This window comes from Ranitomeya variabilis, chromosome 3, assembly GCF_051348905.1.
Source record: "Ranitomeya variabilis isolate aRanVar5 chromosome 3, aRanVar5.hap1, whole genome shotgun sequence".
NCBI lineage: Eukaryota > Metazoa > Chordata > Amphibia > Anura > Dendrobatidae > Ranitomeya > Ranitomeya variabilis.
The window spans coordinates 424,719,018-424,736,332 of NC_135234.1; the positions used below are offsets into that span (position 1 = coordinate 424,719,018).

The 17,315-nt window shown below is 47.5% G+C and overlaps 1 protein-coding gene across 1 annotated transcript in view; it reads left to right on the forward strand.

The window, feature by feature from the left end:
• Positions 1-2,099: 2,099 nt before the first annotated feature.
• The window catches only part of TPST1 (tyrosylprotein sulfotransferase 1), a 185,768-nt gene continuing 170,552 nt past the window's right edge, over positions 2,100-17,315 (forward strand). The window contains exon 1 of the mRNA XM_077296384.1: positions 2,100-2,175. The gene's annotated coding sequence lies outside the window, so the exon portion shown is untranslated. The remainder of the gene's footprint in view (positions 2,176-17,315) is intronic.

The window sequence follows — 17,315 nt, forward strand, 5'->3', positions numbered from 1 at the left end:
CCCGAAAATCAAAGGTGAGATAAGCTCACCGGCATCAGGGGCTTATCTACAGCATTCTGTAATGCTGTAGATAAGCCCCTGATGTATCCTGAAGGATGAGAAAAAGAGGTTAGATTATACTCACCCATGGGGCGGTCCCGCTGCGGTCCGGTCCCGCTGCGGTCTGGTCCGATGGGCGTGCGGTCCGGTCCAGCGCCTCCCATCTTGTTATGATGACGTCTTCTTCTTGTCTTCATGCTGCTTCTCCAGCGCAGGCGTACTTTGTCTGCCCTGTTGAGGGCAAAGTACTGCAGGGCACAGGCGCCGGGCCTCTCTGACCTTTCCCGGTACCTGCGCACTCCAGTACTTTGCTCTGCCCTCAACAGGGCAGACAAAGTACGCCTGCACTGGAGCTGCAGCGTGAAGACAAGAAGAGGACGTCACCGTACGAAGATGGGAGGCCCCAGACCGCGACGCCCATTGGATCGGACGGCCCGACCAGGTGAGTATAATATAACCTCTATTTCTCATCTTTCAGGTTATATCGGGGGCTTATCTACAGCATTCTAGAATGCTGTAGATAAGCCCCTGATGCCGGTGGGCTTAGCTCACCTTTGCTTTTGGGGGTGACAGGTTCCCTTTAAGTAAAAGCACTACTTGTTACATTTTTCCACATCTGCATACATTTTTGTTAAAATAATAGAAAAAAAGGACCAGCACATCTAAACTAGTGTGAACAGGCGCCAACCAAAGAAAGCATATACATAGAAAGTAGTAAGGTTGCACCATAATATACAAAGAATGGTTACTCTAGAAAACTGAAACTGCATTGCTGCCATAGAAAATGGGATATGATAGAGAAAAGCGCTATATAATGTATACGTGAAATATTCATCTCCAAAAATTGCTATGAAAAAAGGTACTTCGCGCATAGATTGGCCAATATATCTGAGCCCAATTGCCATGTCAAGGCGTCCTTCATAAATTGGGTCCCTGCCCTGATATGTCACCTCTCCTAGGCAAGTAGAGGTAACATATCAGGACAGGGACCCAATTTACAAAGGATACCTTGATGTGGCAATTGGGCTCACATTTATTGGCCAATCTATGCAAGGAGATGTGACATATGAGGACAGGAACCCAATTTACGTAGCATGCCTTGACGTAGCAATTGGGCTCACATATATTGGCCAATCTTTGCAAGGAGAGGTGACATATCAGGACAGGGACCCAATTTACAAAGGATACCTTGATGTGGCAATTGGGCTCACATTTATTGGCCAATCTATGCAAAGAGATGTGACATATCAGGACAGGAACCCAATTTACGTAGCATGCCTTGACGTAGCAATTGGGCTCACATATATTGGCCAATCTTTGCAAGGAGAGGTGACATATCAGGACAGGGACCCAATTTATGAAGGGCGCCTTGATGTGGCAATTGGGTTCATATACTGTATATTGGCCAATCTATGTGCAAAGTACCTTCCTTTTTCATAGCAATTTTTGCAGCTGAATATTTCATGTACATATTATACTGTATATTGCTTTTCTCTCTCTTTTCCCATTTTCTATGGCAGCAATGCAGTTTCAGTGTACTAGACTAATCATACTTTGTATAATATGGTGCAACCTTACTACTTTTTATTTACCTTTTTGCTAAGTCATGAATGGATAAAAAATACATCAACTTCTCAAAAAGTGTTGATAAATATATTCTTCCATTTCGTGTCCGTAGCTCTTATGTAAATTCTTGTGATTCCATGGTTACAGACTACAAACAACACTGATGTGTAGTCTGATTGCGGTCATATTTTGATTTGTCCTATCCGCCCCCTCTTTTAATGTTGTTAAGAAGATGGATGGGGTCAAATAGAAGGGAATGACACATGACTGCTAGATTAATTATATCTGCATGTGATCTAAAGTCTTTAATTGTGGAGACACATAAGTCAAACTGCTGCCTAGTGCGGTTTATGTTTAATATGACATCAGTCATATGTTTCTGTAACTCTTATTTCATTATATGCACAAACAACCTGACTTAAGGCATGTTTTAATGATATGTCAATAGAATAAATTGCGGGAACAGTCATATGATTCTCACACACAAGGCTTTGTTCATTTGCAGTTTTCCCGTTCCATAAGGCTTCTAGTATACGACACTCAAGACTTTATGTCACCTTCATGTTAGGGGTGAGTAATTGCTACACAGGCTGAGCGCCATCATAAAATTACTTAGGATGTAATTACTTGACAAACCAAGACAAAACTATAGCTTTGAGTTTAATGAAATACTGTATGAGTCTGATGATATCGTTTTACTTGTGTTGTAGTACTGTGTAGAGTAGAATAATAAAGGATAATCTCTATTTGCAAGCTCATTATGGAACGCCAGAAGTGTGTGAATATTAATTAAAGGAGTACTCAATTACTTAGAACTTTCCGTTACAAGAACATTTTATGGCAGTGAAATAATGAGAATGTCAGATCGTATGCAATGTTTTTTAATTTGATATATTTTCACGCTATTTGAGAAGATTTAATATGGAAACATACTGTAGACACTTAAAGGGAATCTGTCAGTAGGATCATCCTTCCTAGGCTGTCTATATGGGCATGCAGGTCATAGAAAGTTTAATCAAAATGATATCTTGATACTTAAGATCAGGTGTCTTATTGTAGAGTAATCCATAATTTTTTCTTAATATGTAAATGAGCTGTTGAAATCTATGGCCGGACACTAATCTGCATGAGAATCTGCCTCCAGAGATTATTTTAAATTAAATGGGACATTGCCAGTGTGAGACATGAAGTTTAGGAGACCAGACTGTCACTCATTACATGTCTCACACTGGTAACCCCTCCTTTCATTTAATATACTGTAAAGGCCCCGTCTCACACAGCGACGCTGCAGCGATACAGACAACGATGCTGATCGCTGCAGCATCGCTGTGTGGTCGCTGTGTGGTCGCTGGGGAGCTGTCACACAGACAGCTCTCTCCAGCGACCAACGATCAGGGGAACGACTTCGGCATCGTTGAAACTGTCTTCAACGATGCCGAAGTCCCCCTGCAGCACCCGGGTAACCAGGGTAAACATCGGGTTACTAAGCGCAGGGCCGCGCTTAGTAACCCGATGTGTACCCTGGTTACCAGCGTAAATGTAAAAAAAAACAAACAGTACATACTCACCATCTGTTGCCCGTCAGGTCCCTTGGCGTCTGCTTCCCGCTCTGACTGAGCCGCCGTACAGTGAGAGCTGAGAGCAGAGCGCAGCGGTGACGTCACTGCTGCGCTCTCACTTTACGGCGGCAGTCAGAGCAGGAAGCAGACGCCAAGGGACCTGACGGGCAACAGATGGTGAGTATGTAGTGTTTGTTTTTTTTTACATTTACGCTGGTAACCAGGGTAAACATCGGGTTACTAAGCGCGGCCCTGCGCTTAGTAACCCGATGTTTACCCTGGTTACCAGTGAAGACATCGCTGGATCGGTGTCACACACACCGATTCAGCGATGTCAGCGGGACCGCAACGACCAAAAAAAGGTCCAGGCCATTCTGACACGACCAGCGATCTCACAGCAGGGGCCTGATCGCTGGTACGTGTCACACATAGCGAGATCGCTACTGAGGTCGCTGTTGCGTCACAAAACTTGTTACTCAGCAGCGATCTCGCTAGCGATCTCGCTATGTGAGACGGGGCCTTAAGTCCTGGAGGCAGATTCTCTGGGAGATCTTTGTCCGGCCCATAGTTCTTATCAGCTCATTTACATCTTAAGAAAAACATGGATTTCTCAGGAATAAGACAACAGGATATCACTTAATTTCACTTTCTATTACCTTCATGCCTATATAGACTTAGGAAGGTTGATCTTACTGACAGATTCCCATTAAGACATCTCTCATTATAACAGACTGTAATGTAGGAAGGATGGAAAGACCTAAGACTCTTTAGTTCTAATTCCACAACTGTACCATGCATTGCTATTGCTTCCTATAAAATAACAATGCTTGTTTTTGAAAGTCAACAAGATTTCTCTAAAACATAAGATACCCAAAACCTTGCAGTAAAGCAGTATTTAGTCTATCGTCACACATTTTTTCTATTCTTATATATCTCCTTTGCGGAATATTCTTTCACAAGGTCAAATAGCTGAATAAGACAAACTGGCAGAAGATGATAATTCAGTAACCTAAAGCAAACTCAATATTTGCATTCCTACACATAAGACACTTTTAAACCCATTCATGTACATTTGCCTAAGCTCTACCTACTTTTTGACTTGTTTTACAGATCAATTCAGCAGAAAGGGGACAGTTGGGGATATTCTTAAAATGATACCCTCACAATTAATTATTACACGTCTCCATTAGATTATGATATTTATCCAAGGGTATCTACTTTAGAGCATAAAAATAGAGTTTTATATAGGTTTTAAATGTGGAATATTGTACATTTTCTAAAGCTTTCCCATGGTGAAAGATAATTTTTTTAAATAGATTTTATTCCAATTATTACTCATGATCAGATTCTCCTGAGTACTCTATCTCCTGACATGAGCTAAGGACGCCCAATGTCAACTTGGTAATTAAATCAGGAGACCGAATTCATTACCTAATCAATAACTGGTCATCAGAGGAATCCATAATATTCTCTAAAGATGTCTAGAATTTCCTAGAATCACATTCGGAACAGAGAAAGTACTGTACTAGATAGACTTTCACAAAACAGAGCAGAAGATAAATATTATATTTCACACAAATAATATATGTTCAATAGGGATCAGATTTTTTATAAGAATGGAAACCTCTGGATTATTGTTCAGAGAATCCCCATTAGCTGATCCTTCATCCTCATTCTGCTAAATCTGTAGTGTTGTACACACATATTGAAAAGGAATCAAATTATTGGTTATCTAACAGATTAATTAAGAATATTCATTGATGACATTACAGTGTGCTTCGTCTGGGTTAGACACCAGGTACCCCCACTGATAAACAGAATAAATGTACCACAGCCCTGGCTCGGGTATCACATTTCTGTCAATGTTTTTTTCCAGATACATCGCACAGCCATACATGTGACTTTAATAGTACTGCAGCTCAGGCCTGTTCTAATGTCATTAACCCATAAATAACTTATCAAAGTACAAAAAAAATTAAATAGAATTTTAGTAATTACAAGTACGGTATACAACACCAAAAGAAAACAAAAATACCCCATAAAACCCCAAAAAGAGGACAGTGGGGTCAACATAGAGTCTCACTGTGGCATATCTAATATATAATTGCCTAGAATACTACTTCCTGCAATTTGTGCCAACTTCCGTGGCTTTGTCCGGAGCTAATGTCCGGAGATAATGTTCGGAGCTAATGTCCGGAGCTAATGTCCGGAGCTAATGTCCGGAGATAAGTGACGTCACCAGTGTCCTACACCCAGGCAGAGCACAGGGGCCCCAGGCAGCATATGGGGCCCCAGGCAGAGCACAGGGGCCCCAGGCAGCATATGGGGCCCCAGGCAGAGCACAGTGGCCCCAGGCAGAGCACAGGGGCTCCAGGCAGCATATGGGGCCCCAGGCAGAGCACAGTGGTCCCAGGCAGAGCACAGGGGCCCCAGGCAGCCTTTAGGGCCCCAGGCAGAGCACAGTGGCCCCAGACAGAACATGGGGCCCCAGGCAGAGCACAGGGGCCCCAGGCAGAGCACAGGGACCCCAGGCAGCATATGGGGCCCCAGGCAGAGCACAGGGGCCCCAGGCAGCATATGGGGCCCCAGGCAGAGCACAGTGGCCCCAGGCAGAGCACAGGGGCCCCAGGTAGAACATGGGGCCCCAGGCAGAGCACAGGGGCCCCAGGCAGAGCACAGGGGCCCCAGGCAGCATATGGGGCCCCAGGCAGAGCACAGGGGCCCCAGGCAGCATATGGGGCCCCAGGCAGAGCACAGTGGCCCCAGGCAGAGCACAGGGGCCCCAGGCAGCTTATGGGGCCCCAGGCAGAGCACAGTGGCCCCAGGCAGAACATGGGGCCCCAGGCAGAGCACAGGGGCCCCAGGCAGAGCACAGGGGCCCCAGGCAGCATATGGGGCACCAGGCAGAGCACAGGGGCCCCAGGCAGCATATGGGGCCCCAGGCAGAGCACAGTAGCCCCAGGCAGAGCACAGGGGCGCCAGGCAGAACATGGGGCCCCAGGCAGAGCACAGGGGCCCCAGGCAGAGCACAGGGGCCCCAGGCAGCATATGGGGCCCCAGGCAGAGCACAGGGGCCCCAGGCAGCATATGGGGCCCCAGGCAGAGCACAGTGGCCCCAGGCAGAGCACAGGGGCCCCAGGCAGCATATGGGGCCCCAGGCAGAGCACAGTGGTCCCAGGCAGAGCACAGGGGCCCCAGGCAGAGCACAGGGGCCCCAGGCAACATATGGGGCCCCAGGCAGAGCACAGTGGCCCCAGGCAGAACATGGGGCCCCAGGCAGAGCACAGGGGCCCCAGGCAGAGCACAGGAGCCCCAGGCAGCATATGGGGCCCCAGGCAGAGCACAGGGGCCCCAGGCAGCATATGGGGCCCCAGGCAGAGCACAGTGGCCCCAGGCAGAGCACAGGGGCCCCAGGCAGAACATGGGGCCCCAGGCAGAGCACAGGGGCCCCAGGCAGAGCACAGGGGCCCCAGGCAGCTTATGGGGCCCCAGGCAGAGCACAGTGGCCCCAGGCAGAACATGGGGCCCCAGGCAGAGCACAGGGGCCCCAGGCAGAGCACAGAGGCTCCAGGCAGCATATGGGGCCCCAGGCAGAGCACAGGGGCCCCAGGCAGCATATGGGGCCCCAGGCAGAGCACAGGGGCGCCAGGCAGAACATGGGGCCCCAGGCAGAGCACAGGGGCCCCAGGCAGAGCACAGGGGCCCCAGGCAGCATATGGGGCCCCAGGCAGAGCACAGGGGCCCCAGGCAGCATATGGGGCCCCAGGCAGAGCACAGTGGCCCCAGTCAGAGCACAGGGGCCCCAGGCAGCATATGGGGCCCCAGGAAGAGCACAGTGGTCCCAGGCAGAGCACAGGGGCCCCAGGCAGCCTATGGGGCCCCAGGCAGAGCACAGTGGCCCCAGGCAGAACATGGGGCCCCAGGCAGAGCACAGGGGCCACAGGAAGAGCACAGGGGCCCCAGGCAGCATATGGGGCCCCAGGCAGAGCACAGTGGTCCCAGGTAGAGCACAGGGGCCCCAGGCAGCCTATGGGGCTTCAGGCAGAGCACAGGGGCCCCAGGCAGCATATGGGGCCCCAGGCAGAGCACAGGGGCCCCAGGCAGCATATGGGGCCCCAGGCAGAGCACAGTGGCCCCAGGCAGAGCACAGGGGCCCCAGGCAGAACATGGGGCCCCAGGCAGAGCACAGGGGCCCCAGGCAGCATATGGGGCCCCAGGCAGAGCACAGGGGCCCCAGGCAGCATGTGGGGCCCCAGGCAGAGCACAGTGGCCCCAGGCAGCATATGGGGCCCCAGGCAGAGCACAGGGGCCCCAGGCAGCATATGGGGCCCCAGGCAGAGCACAGGGGCCCCAGGCAGCATATGGGGCCCCAGGCAGAGCACAGTGGCCACAGGCAGAGCACAGGGGCCCCAGGCAGCATATGGGGCCCCAGGCAGAGCACAGTGGTCCCAGGCAGAGCACAGGGGCCCCAGGCAGCCTATGGGGCCCCAGGCAGAGCACAGTGGCCCCATGCAGAACATGGGGCCCCAGGCAGAGCACAGGGGCCCCAGGCAGAGCACAGGGGCCCCAGGCAGCATATGGGGCCCCAGGCAGAGCACAGGGGCCCCAGGCAGCATATGGGGCCCCAGGCAGAGCACAGTGGCCCCAGGCAGAGCACAGGGGCCCCAGGCAGCATATGGGGCCCCAGGCAGAGCACAGTGGTCCCAGGCAGAGCACAGGGGCCCCAGGCAGCATATGGGGCCCCAGGCAGAGCACAGGGGCCCCAGGCAGCATATGGGGCCCCAGGCAGAGCACAGTGGCCCCAGGCAGAGCACAAGGGCCCCAGGCAGCATATGGGGCCCCAGGCAGAGCACAGTGGTCCCAGGCAGAGCACAGGGGCCCCAGGCAGAACATGGGGCCCCAGGCAGAGCACAGGGGCCCCAGGCAGCATATGGGGCCCCAGGCAGAGCACAGGGGCCCCAGGCAGCATATGGGGCCCCAGGCAGAGCACAGTGGCCCCAGGCAGAGCACAGGGGCCCCAGGCAGCATATGGGGCCCCAGGCAGAGCACAGTGGTCCCAGGCAGAGCACAGGGGCCCCAGGCAGCATATGGGGCCCCAGGCAGAGCACAGGGGCCCCAGGCAGCATATGGGGCCCCAGGCAGAGCACAGTGGCCCCAGGCAGAGCACAGGGGCCCCAGGCAGCATATGGGGCCCCAGGCAGAGCACAGTGGTCCCAGGCAGAGCACAGGGGCCCCAGGCAGCCTATGGGGCCCCAGGCAGAGCACAGTGGCCCCAGGCAGAACATGGGGCCCCAGGCAGAGCACAGGGGCCCCAGGCAGCATATGGGGCCCCAGGCAGAGCACAGGGGCCCCAGGCAGCATATGGGGCCCCAGGCAGAGCACAGGGGCCCCAGGCAGCAAATGGGGCCCCAGGCAGAGCACAGTGGCCCCAGGCAGAGCACAGGGGCCCCAGGCAGAACATGGGGCCCCAGGCAGAGCACAGGGGCCCCAGGCAGAGCACAGGGGCCCCAGGCAGCATATGGGGCCCCAGGCAGAGCACAGGGGCCCCAGGCAGCATATGGGGCCCCAGGCAGAGCACAGTGGCCCCAGGCAGAGCACAGGGGCCCCAGGCAGCATATGGGGCCCCAGGCAGAGCACAGTGGTCCCAGGCAGAGCACAGGGGCCCCAGGCAGCCTATGGGGCCCCAGGCAGAGCACAGGGGCCCCAGGCAGCATATGGGGCCCCAGGCAGAGCACAGTGGCCCCAGGCAGAGCACAGGGGCCCCAGGCAGCATATGGGGCCCCAGGCAGAGCACAGTGGTCCCAGGCAGAGCACAGGGGCCCCAGGCAGCCTATGGGGCCCCAGGCAGAGCACAGTGGCCCCAGGCAGAACATGGGGCCCCAGGCAGAGCACAGGGGCCCCAGGCAGCATATGGGGCCCCAGGCAGAGCACAGTGGTTCCAGGTAGAGCACAGGGGCCCCAGGCAGCCTATGGGGCCCCATGCAGAGCACAGGGGCCCCAGGCAGCATATGGGGCCCCAGGCAGAGCACAGGGGCCCCAGGCAGCATATGGGGCCCCAGGCAGAGCACAGTGGCCCCAGGCAGAGCATAGGGGCCCCAGGCAGAACGTGGGGCCCCAGGCAGAGCACAGGGGCCCCAGGCAGAGCACAGGGGCCCCAGGCAGCATATGGGGCCCCAGGCAGAGCACAGGGGCCCCAGGCAGCATATGGGGCTCCAGGCAGAGCACAGCGATATTTTGGACCACTGTGCGGTGTTTCAGACCCCCTGTGTGATGTCTGGGGCCCTGTTCTTAAGTATATTAAAGATTAAAGTAACGTATATTAAAGTATATTATAGATCAAATTTGACACGTTTATGAGCACCATTGAGTGATATACTCAAGAATGACATAATTTTTCAACATTTTATGGTTTCAAACTGTAAACACTCAGAGTTTTTTTTACTTCAACCAGAAAACCTTAACGGTTCATAAAAAACTTGACTGTTCAGGATATGATAAAAGTCATAGTATTCTGAATCTTTAACTTATAAAGATACCTTTACATGGGGTGATTATTGGTTCCAGAGAGGCTTTCGGCCGATAATCGTACACATGGCTGGTGACAGGACAATCTAATATATAATTGCCTAGAATACTACTTCCGGCAATTTGTGCCAACTTCCGTGGCTTTGTCCGGAGATAATGTCCGGAGATAAGTGACGTCACCAGCGTCCTACACCCGCTCAGGGTGGACAAAGATATATGCCTTCGTGGTGCGCGGCACTTTTCTGATTGGTTGCCGCCTGCCACGAGCGACCAATCAGAAATGTGCCGTACTGTGACACACTCCGCCCGCCATTTTGGTGTGATTTTTGAATTTTTACCTCACAGCAAGTTTCTACTGCGTGGAGGCGGTCCCAGTGACGTCGCTCTTCAAGCTCCTGCTGAATTTCGTCAAAAAAATGATAATACCATTTACCAAAACTATATATATTTAGTTGTGAAGTGATTCAGTGACATTTTCACACCAATTTTGAACTTTTGTTTGGTGTTTTCTCCATATACTGCCTATTATTCACTGACTGTTATACTGAGAGACTGCCGATTATTAACCTCTTCTTTGCCACACTGGGTATATTGCTCTATTATTTGCCACATAAGGACATTGTCCATTATTGCCCAGCAATTTCTCTGCAATATAAACTGCCTATTTATTAATATCTGTATTCCTGCAAAGAACTATTGCCTATTATTAACTGGCTATTTTCCTACTACCTGACACTGCCTCTTATTAACCTGTTGTTTGCCACCACCACGCTTAAAGCTGTTTAGCTTAGCCAACATGAGCTCTAATAGTAAGGATACTAATGACACAGAGCCCAAAGCTGCTGATGGCGCACGTAAGATTAGGTCTGATATAAAGTATACTAATAATGCAGAGCAAAAAGACGCCGATGCCGCACGTAAGCGTAAACAGCGTGCTAACAAGAGTACAGAGGATAGATGCAAGCGCCTGGACACTGTTAAGTATAGTAATGACACAGAGTCCAAAGCTGCTGATGGCGCACGTAAGATCAGGTCTGATATAAAGTATGGTAATGATGCAGAGCGAAAAGCCGCCGATGCCGCACGTAAGCGTAAACAGCGTGTTAACAAGAGTACAGAGGATAGATGCAAGTGCCTGGATACTGTTAAGTATACTAATGACACAGAGTCCAAAGCTGCTGATGGCGCACGTAAGATCAGGTCTGATATAAAGTATGGTAATGATGCAGAGCGAAAAGCCGCCGATGCTGCACGTAAGCGCAAACAGCGTGCTAACAAGAGTACAGAGGATAGATGCAAGCGCCTGGACACTGTTAAGTATACTAATGACACAGAGCCCAAAGCTGCTGATGGCGCACGTAACATCAGGTCTGATAATAAGTATACACAACTGCAATATTACTGCTATGTGCTGTCTGTCCGTAATCAGTTTAATCCACTCCTGAATGGTGGCAAACTCACTCAGCAGTACTTAGTGGATGCTTATGTGAAAATCGAGGCAAATCACCTAAATTATATCCGTCAACACCAAAAGGATTTGAAAGTAGAGGATTATTGTGTACTCCAGGAACATCTCCAGAAAAAATCCATTGAAAAGGGCATCCCCATTGGAAAAACGGTCATTTTACCATCTTCGTTTGAAGGCAGTCCCAGGAATATGCAGCAGCGGTACCAGGATGCCATGGCTATTGTGACTAAATATGGTCGTCCTGATCTATTCATCACCATGACCTGTAATCCGAAATGGAATGAGATTACTGAGAATTTGGAACCTTGGCAGCGTGTGGAACATAGACCTGATTTGGTGGCACGTGTTTTCAAAATAAAACTGGAAGCACTCTTAAAAGACATTAACAACGGATTATTTGGGAAAGTTTGCGCTATGGTTCATGTAATTGAATTTCAAAAACGTGGCCTTCCACACGCTCACATTTTGATTATTCTGGACAGCAACTCCAAATTAAGGACTGAGGAGGACATAGACAATACAGTGTGGGCTGAAATTCCCAATCCTACCCACTACCCTCAGCTCCATAAAATTGTTCTCCAACATGATTCATGGTCCGTGTGGAGAACACAACCCAAATTCTCCCTGTATGGATCTGGGGAAGTGTACAAAAGGTTTCCCTAAAGATTTGCAACCAAGAACCATCATAGCTAAGGACGCCTATCCTACTTATCGCAGACACTTTGGCCCATCTTTTCAACACCATTCTAACATGATTGACAATTCGTGGGTGGTTCCATATAATCCGTTCCTGCTATTAAAATACAAGTGCCATATAAATGTCGAAGTTTGTGGTTCCATTCAGGCTGTGAAATATTTATTTAAATACGTCTACAAAGGACATGATAAAGCCAATCTTGAAATCTGCCAGACTAACATCCAACATGATGAAACACACCAATTCATGGATTCAAGATATGTCAGTGCACCAGAGGCAGCTTGGCGAATATTCTCATATCCAATGCATAAACAATCTCATAGCATCATTCGCCTTGCTGTACATCTACCGCATTCTCAGCCACTCTATTTTCATGAGGATGACTCTATTGGAAACATCAAACAAAAGCTCCATCAAAATTCTACACTTATGGCCTACTTCAAGCTTAATCAGAACGACCATCATGCTCATATTTATTTATACCGTGAAATTCCCGAAAACTATGTTTGGAAAGAAGGTTCTTGGGAAGTTAGAAAGCGAGCAGGTGGTTCTGTGATTGGACGAATGTATACTGTCAGTGTGAAAGACCAAGAACGCTACTATTTAAGATTGTTATTGTTACATGTCAAAGGTGCAACCAGTTTTGACAGCATAAAAACTGTACACGGAGTCACACATGAAACCTTCAAAGATGCGGCATTAGCTCTTGGCTTACTATTTGATGATAGTCTCCTCCTTACATCTGTGACCTCATCTCCCGGTACTTTCCTACACGCAACCTCCGATCCTCACAAGATCTCCTTCTCTACTCCCCTCTTATCTCCTCTTCCCACAATCGTATACAAGATTTCTCTCGTGTATCACCCCTACTCTGGAACCCTCTACCACAACACATCAGACTCTCGCCTACCATCGAAACCTTCAAAAGGAACCTGAAGACTCACCTCTTCCGACAAGCCTACAACCTGCAGTAACCACCGATCGACCAAACCGCTGCATGACCAGCTCTACCCTCACCTACTGTATTCTCACCCATCCCTTGTAGATTGTGAGCCTTCGCGGGCAGGGTCCTCTCTCCTACTGTACCAGTTATGACTTGTATTGTTCAAGATTATTGTACTTGTTTTTATTATGTATACCCCTCCTCACTTGTAAAGCGCCATGGAATAAATGGCGCTATAACAATAAATAATAATAATAATAATAATAATAATAGTCTGTGGAGAAATACATTACTTGATGCCAGTATTCTCAACATGCCAGCACAGCTACGTGACATGTTTGCCTACATTTGTATTTTTGGTCCTCCAGCTAAACCTCGGGACTTATGGGATGAATTTAAGGAACACTTTGTAGAAGACTACTGCTATGCATACCACTCCGACACTCTGGAGTGTGTCAATTGTGAAGGCTATGCTATGACAGATGTCCAACATGTTCTTAAAGCTCATGGCAAAACTTATACTGATTTTAATTTGCCACGTCCAGTCAAGAAACAACACCTCCTCCCACAGTATGATAAAGATTATGAGTTATCAGCAGCTGCTGAAATGAAAGCTACTCTAAATGAGGACCAACTTTTTGCTTTTGATGCTATCACTCAAGCTTTAGAAGACACTAATTCTACAGCAAAGTGTTTTTTCCTTGATGGTCCTGGTGGCAGCGGAAAAACGTACCTATATCATCTACTCCTACATCAGCTAAGAGGACAAGGAGACATTGTGTCACCTGCTGCCACTACTGGAATTGCCGCCAACTTGCTACAAGGTGGACGAACCATTCATTCTCTTTATGGGATTCCAATTCCTGTGAATGAAACATCTGTTTCCAGGATTAAGAATGATACCGATGCAGCAAAAGATTTGCACAGCACTAAACTTTTTATTATTGATGAGTGCACAATGCTATCCAAATATGCATTGCATGTCATTGATAGAGTTTTACGTGATGTCATGACAACAAATGTAGCTCACAAAGAAAAAACACCGTTTGGAGGTAAAGTGATTGTTTTTGGAGGTGACTTTAGACAATGTCTTCCTGTCATCCCTCATGGGACAAGAACTGATGTTGTAGAGAGCTGTATAAAATATTCACAACACTGGCAACATTTTACTCGTCTGCCACTTATTAACAACATGCGCTCCATTGATCCTCACTACAGCAGTTGGTTGCTTCAACTGGGAAATGGTGAACTATCTAATGAACATAACCTTGGAGATGATGTAATTGAAATTCCTCCAGACATGGTATGCACTGGCTCTTTAATAATTGAAATTTTTGGAGATAATCTTTGTATTGATGTGAATGACACCGAAAGCATAAATACAGCTGCATCTCATGCAATTTTATGTCCAAAAAATGAGGACGTTGAGAAAGTCAATTCCCAAGTCATGGATTTATTGATAGGTGACTATACTGAATATATCAGTGATGATTCCATCGATCCTGATGAAGCTGATGACCTCGATCAATACCCACTTGAGTTTTTGAATTCACTAACACCAACTGGAATGCCTTCACATCGGCTGAAACTTAAAATTGGCACCATTGTCATGTTATTACGTAATCTGAACACGAACAAAGGTCTCTGCAATGGTACGCGGCTCATTGTCACTGCCTTACATGCCAATATCATACTGGCTAAAGTAATTAGTGGGTCAGCAGCAGGAAATGTGGTATTCATTCCACGAATTGATTTGTGTCCATCAGAGACTGGATTACCTTTTAAATTAAGACGGAGACAATTTCCCATCAAGCCCGCATTTGCAATGACCATAAATAAATCTCAAGGCCAGACCCTCCATCGAGTTGGCATTTATCTACCAGAACCTGCTTTTGCCCATGGTCAATTGTATGTTGCTTTTTCCAGGGTGAAGCAATGTTGCAATGTGAGGGTTAAAGTGGTTAATACACCACTTCAAGGACAATTATTGGCTGATAGTACTAAAGTCTTCACACGTAATATTATCTACAAAAATATTTTAGTTTAAAGTTACTTTTCTTTTTTTTCATTATTCAGTTTTTCTAATAACATAGACAGCAATAGGCAAATTCTATGTATAGAGATAAGGAAAAAAAACAAAAACAAAAAAAAATTAGTGTAGCCATAGACATATAGATTTTAAGTACTTATGTAGGAAATACATATATAACATACGTACTCATTAGCATATAGGGTTAATAACTCTATATCATATCTACATAAATTTAGAAATATGATATATCAATACATATTTTTATAGGTAAGTAGAACACACATTAAGTACAAGATGTAAGATGTGTATCATCCAAATGCCTGTATTTGGTGATAGGAACCTGTATTTGAAGCTCCAGCAGTATAGCTGCTGAGAGATTTCATTTTGTTTTTAATTAAAAAGGGTGAGGTTTTTGTGAACAGGTAAGAGACGGGTGGGATGGCTGTTCACACACATCTCTATCTCCAGGTGTGTTCTGTACATAGAAATAGATATATAGATAGGTACATATTTAGATAGATAGGGAAAGAATAGAGATTTTGCTTTCACATCAACATTTTTCTGCTATTTGGAGAATTTATGGTGGAAAAAAGGCTATTTCTGCACTTCCTGCCTAAGGGCTGACCCACGCCACTCTTGCTGTAAGTTGCATGCAATGTATACGGAATTTGTACTTCACTTGCGGCAGGTGCGGCACATGTGGTTTCTGCAGTTTTCGCCACAAAATCTCCACTTACCAGTGTTTTTGTTGTGGCTGCATTTAATGCAATTGTCAAAGCCGCGTTTGCCGCATTTACTGCAAGTTAACTCCAAGCTTCATCTACATTGCATGGCACTTGCTGAAAGTGTGTTGTAGGTCAGTTCTTTGGTGCCAAGTGTGGAAGTTGTATTGTTTTTAACATTACTTCTGCAAATATCAGAAACATGCAGATGTGAAAGAGGTTTGAGTATTAAGAAATAGGAATCAGTTAGTTAGGACCCATCAGTTCAAAGGCTACCGTGACGTGGTTGATGGGCATGCTTATATTAGCCCATCGGTGTACTATGAACGTTGATTTCTTAAATTTTACACTTCTGTCAAAATAAACACAAAAAATTTGGATACACAAAAAGGCTTTTATTTCTGTTGTACTTATTAGAATTATTTAAAATGAAGGCTTAGCTAAGCCCAAGAGATGATTAAAAACGTTTCATACCAACCCATCAGATGTAAAATTACTGTGAAAATACCTGATGGGCACACAAGTATGCGCCAGTATGGGTACTAAGAGCTTTTCCACATAATAATGAAATATTTTAAAATGTCATAGAACATACCAATATACATAGTTATTGATACATATTATTTATTATTTACATTATTGTTCTTAAGCAAAGAACCGTTGTTGTGGCATTTGCCACAATACGCAAAGTTGTTGTCTGATGTCTTTCATTCCTCCCCTCATAAGCATGTTCATGGATCCTGTGTAACCGTACCTTAAATAACAAGAATTGTCAAGAGCTGGTGAGTGCAGCCATTTTTTGTTCTTTCTTACTATTATTTATTAATTGTATTATTCTTACATTTGAATAAATAAAGTATATATGGATTCTAGACTCCCGATTCTTTAGAATCGGGCTGCCATCTAGTAAAACATAATGAGTTAAAAATGATTCAAAAAGTCAGCTGCAGGGTTTGTCTCGTGAGCTATCAGACTTATGGTCTAAGGTTTCATCACACCAAACAGCTGGATTAGAACTTAAAGTGGCACTCCTGGATAGGTTTTTTGGGGGGTTCGGACAAATTTATTGTCTTCCGGCGAGCCTGCAAGCTTAAATCATCTGGGAATGAGGTACAGGGGGTGGGTATTTTTGTCTCCCTCCTTAAAGGAGACCCTCAATCCTGAGCTTTCTCACTCCCATCTGACTAATTGTCACTCCAGTTGGTAGATGGATTATTAGGGGCTCTTGGCCTTGTTTATGATGAACCGTACGACGGGTCTCCTGTGCAGATTCTAATCTATGTAAGATCCAGCAGGGAAACCAACTAACAAAGGAATTTTATTCACAATTCCATAGATGGGCCAGTGACATCCAGTGGAATAACCCCGCCCTTAGGAGTCAGTTTTGTCAGGGCCTGTCTGAACGGTCAAAAGATGCATTGGTGCTGTACGAAACTCCAGCATCGTTGGAGACCACCATCGCTTTTGCCATTCGTATAAACAGACGCCTCTGGGATAGACTAGTAGTGACCCCTCCCTCTGTGGTACTTCCTAGGACTGAAGTTCTCCTCGTGTGCTCTGAATAACCTATGCAGTTAATGGGGGCTTCTCCCTGTTATGTGTCTCTTGCTGTTCGCAGCAAGATGGTGGGGTACTTTTTACTGTAGCAAAACACCAGGAATCGTCTGAAAATTTCTGACCCCAGGTTGTGAGGAGGATTACAACCTGGGCATATATATCTCCTCCACAGGTGCGTCTCAGTTTATCCTACCTGCAGAAGTGGCT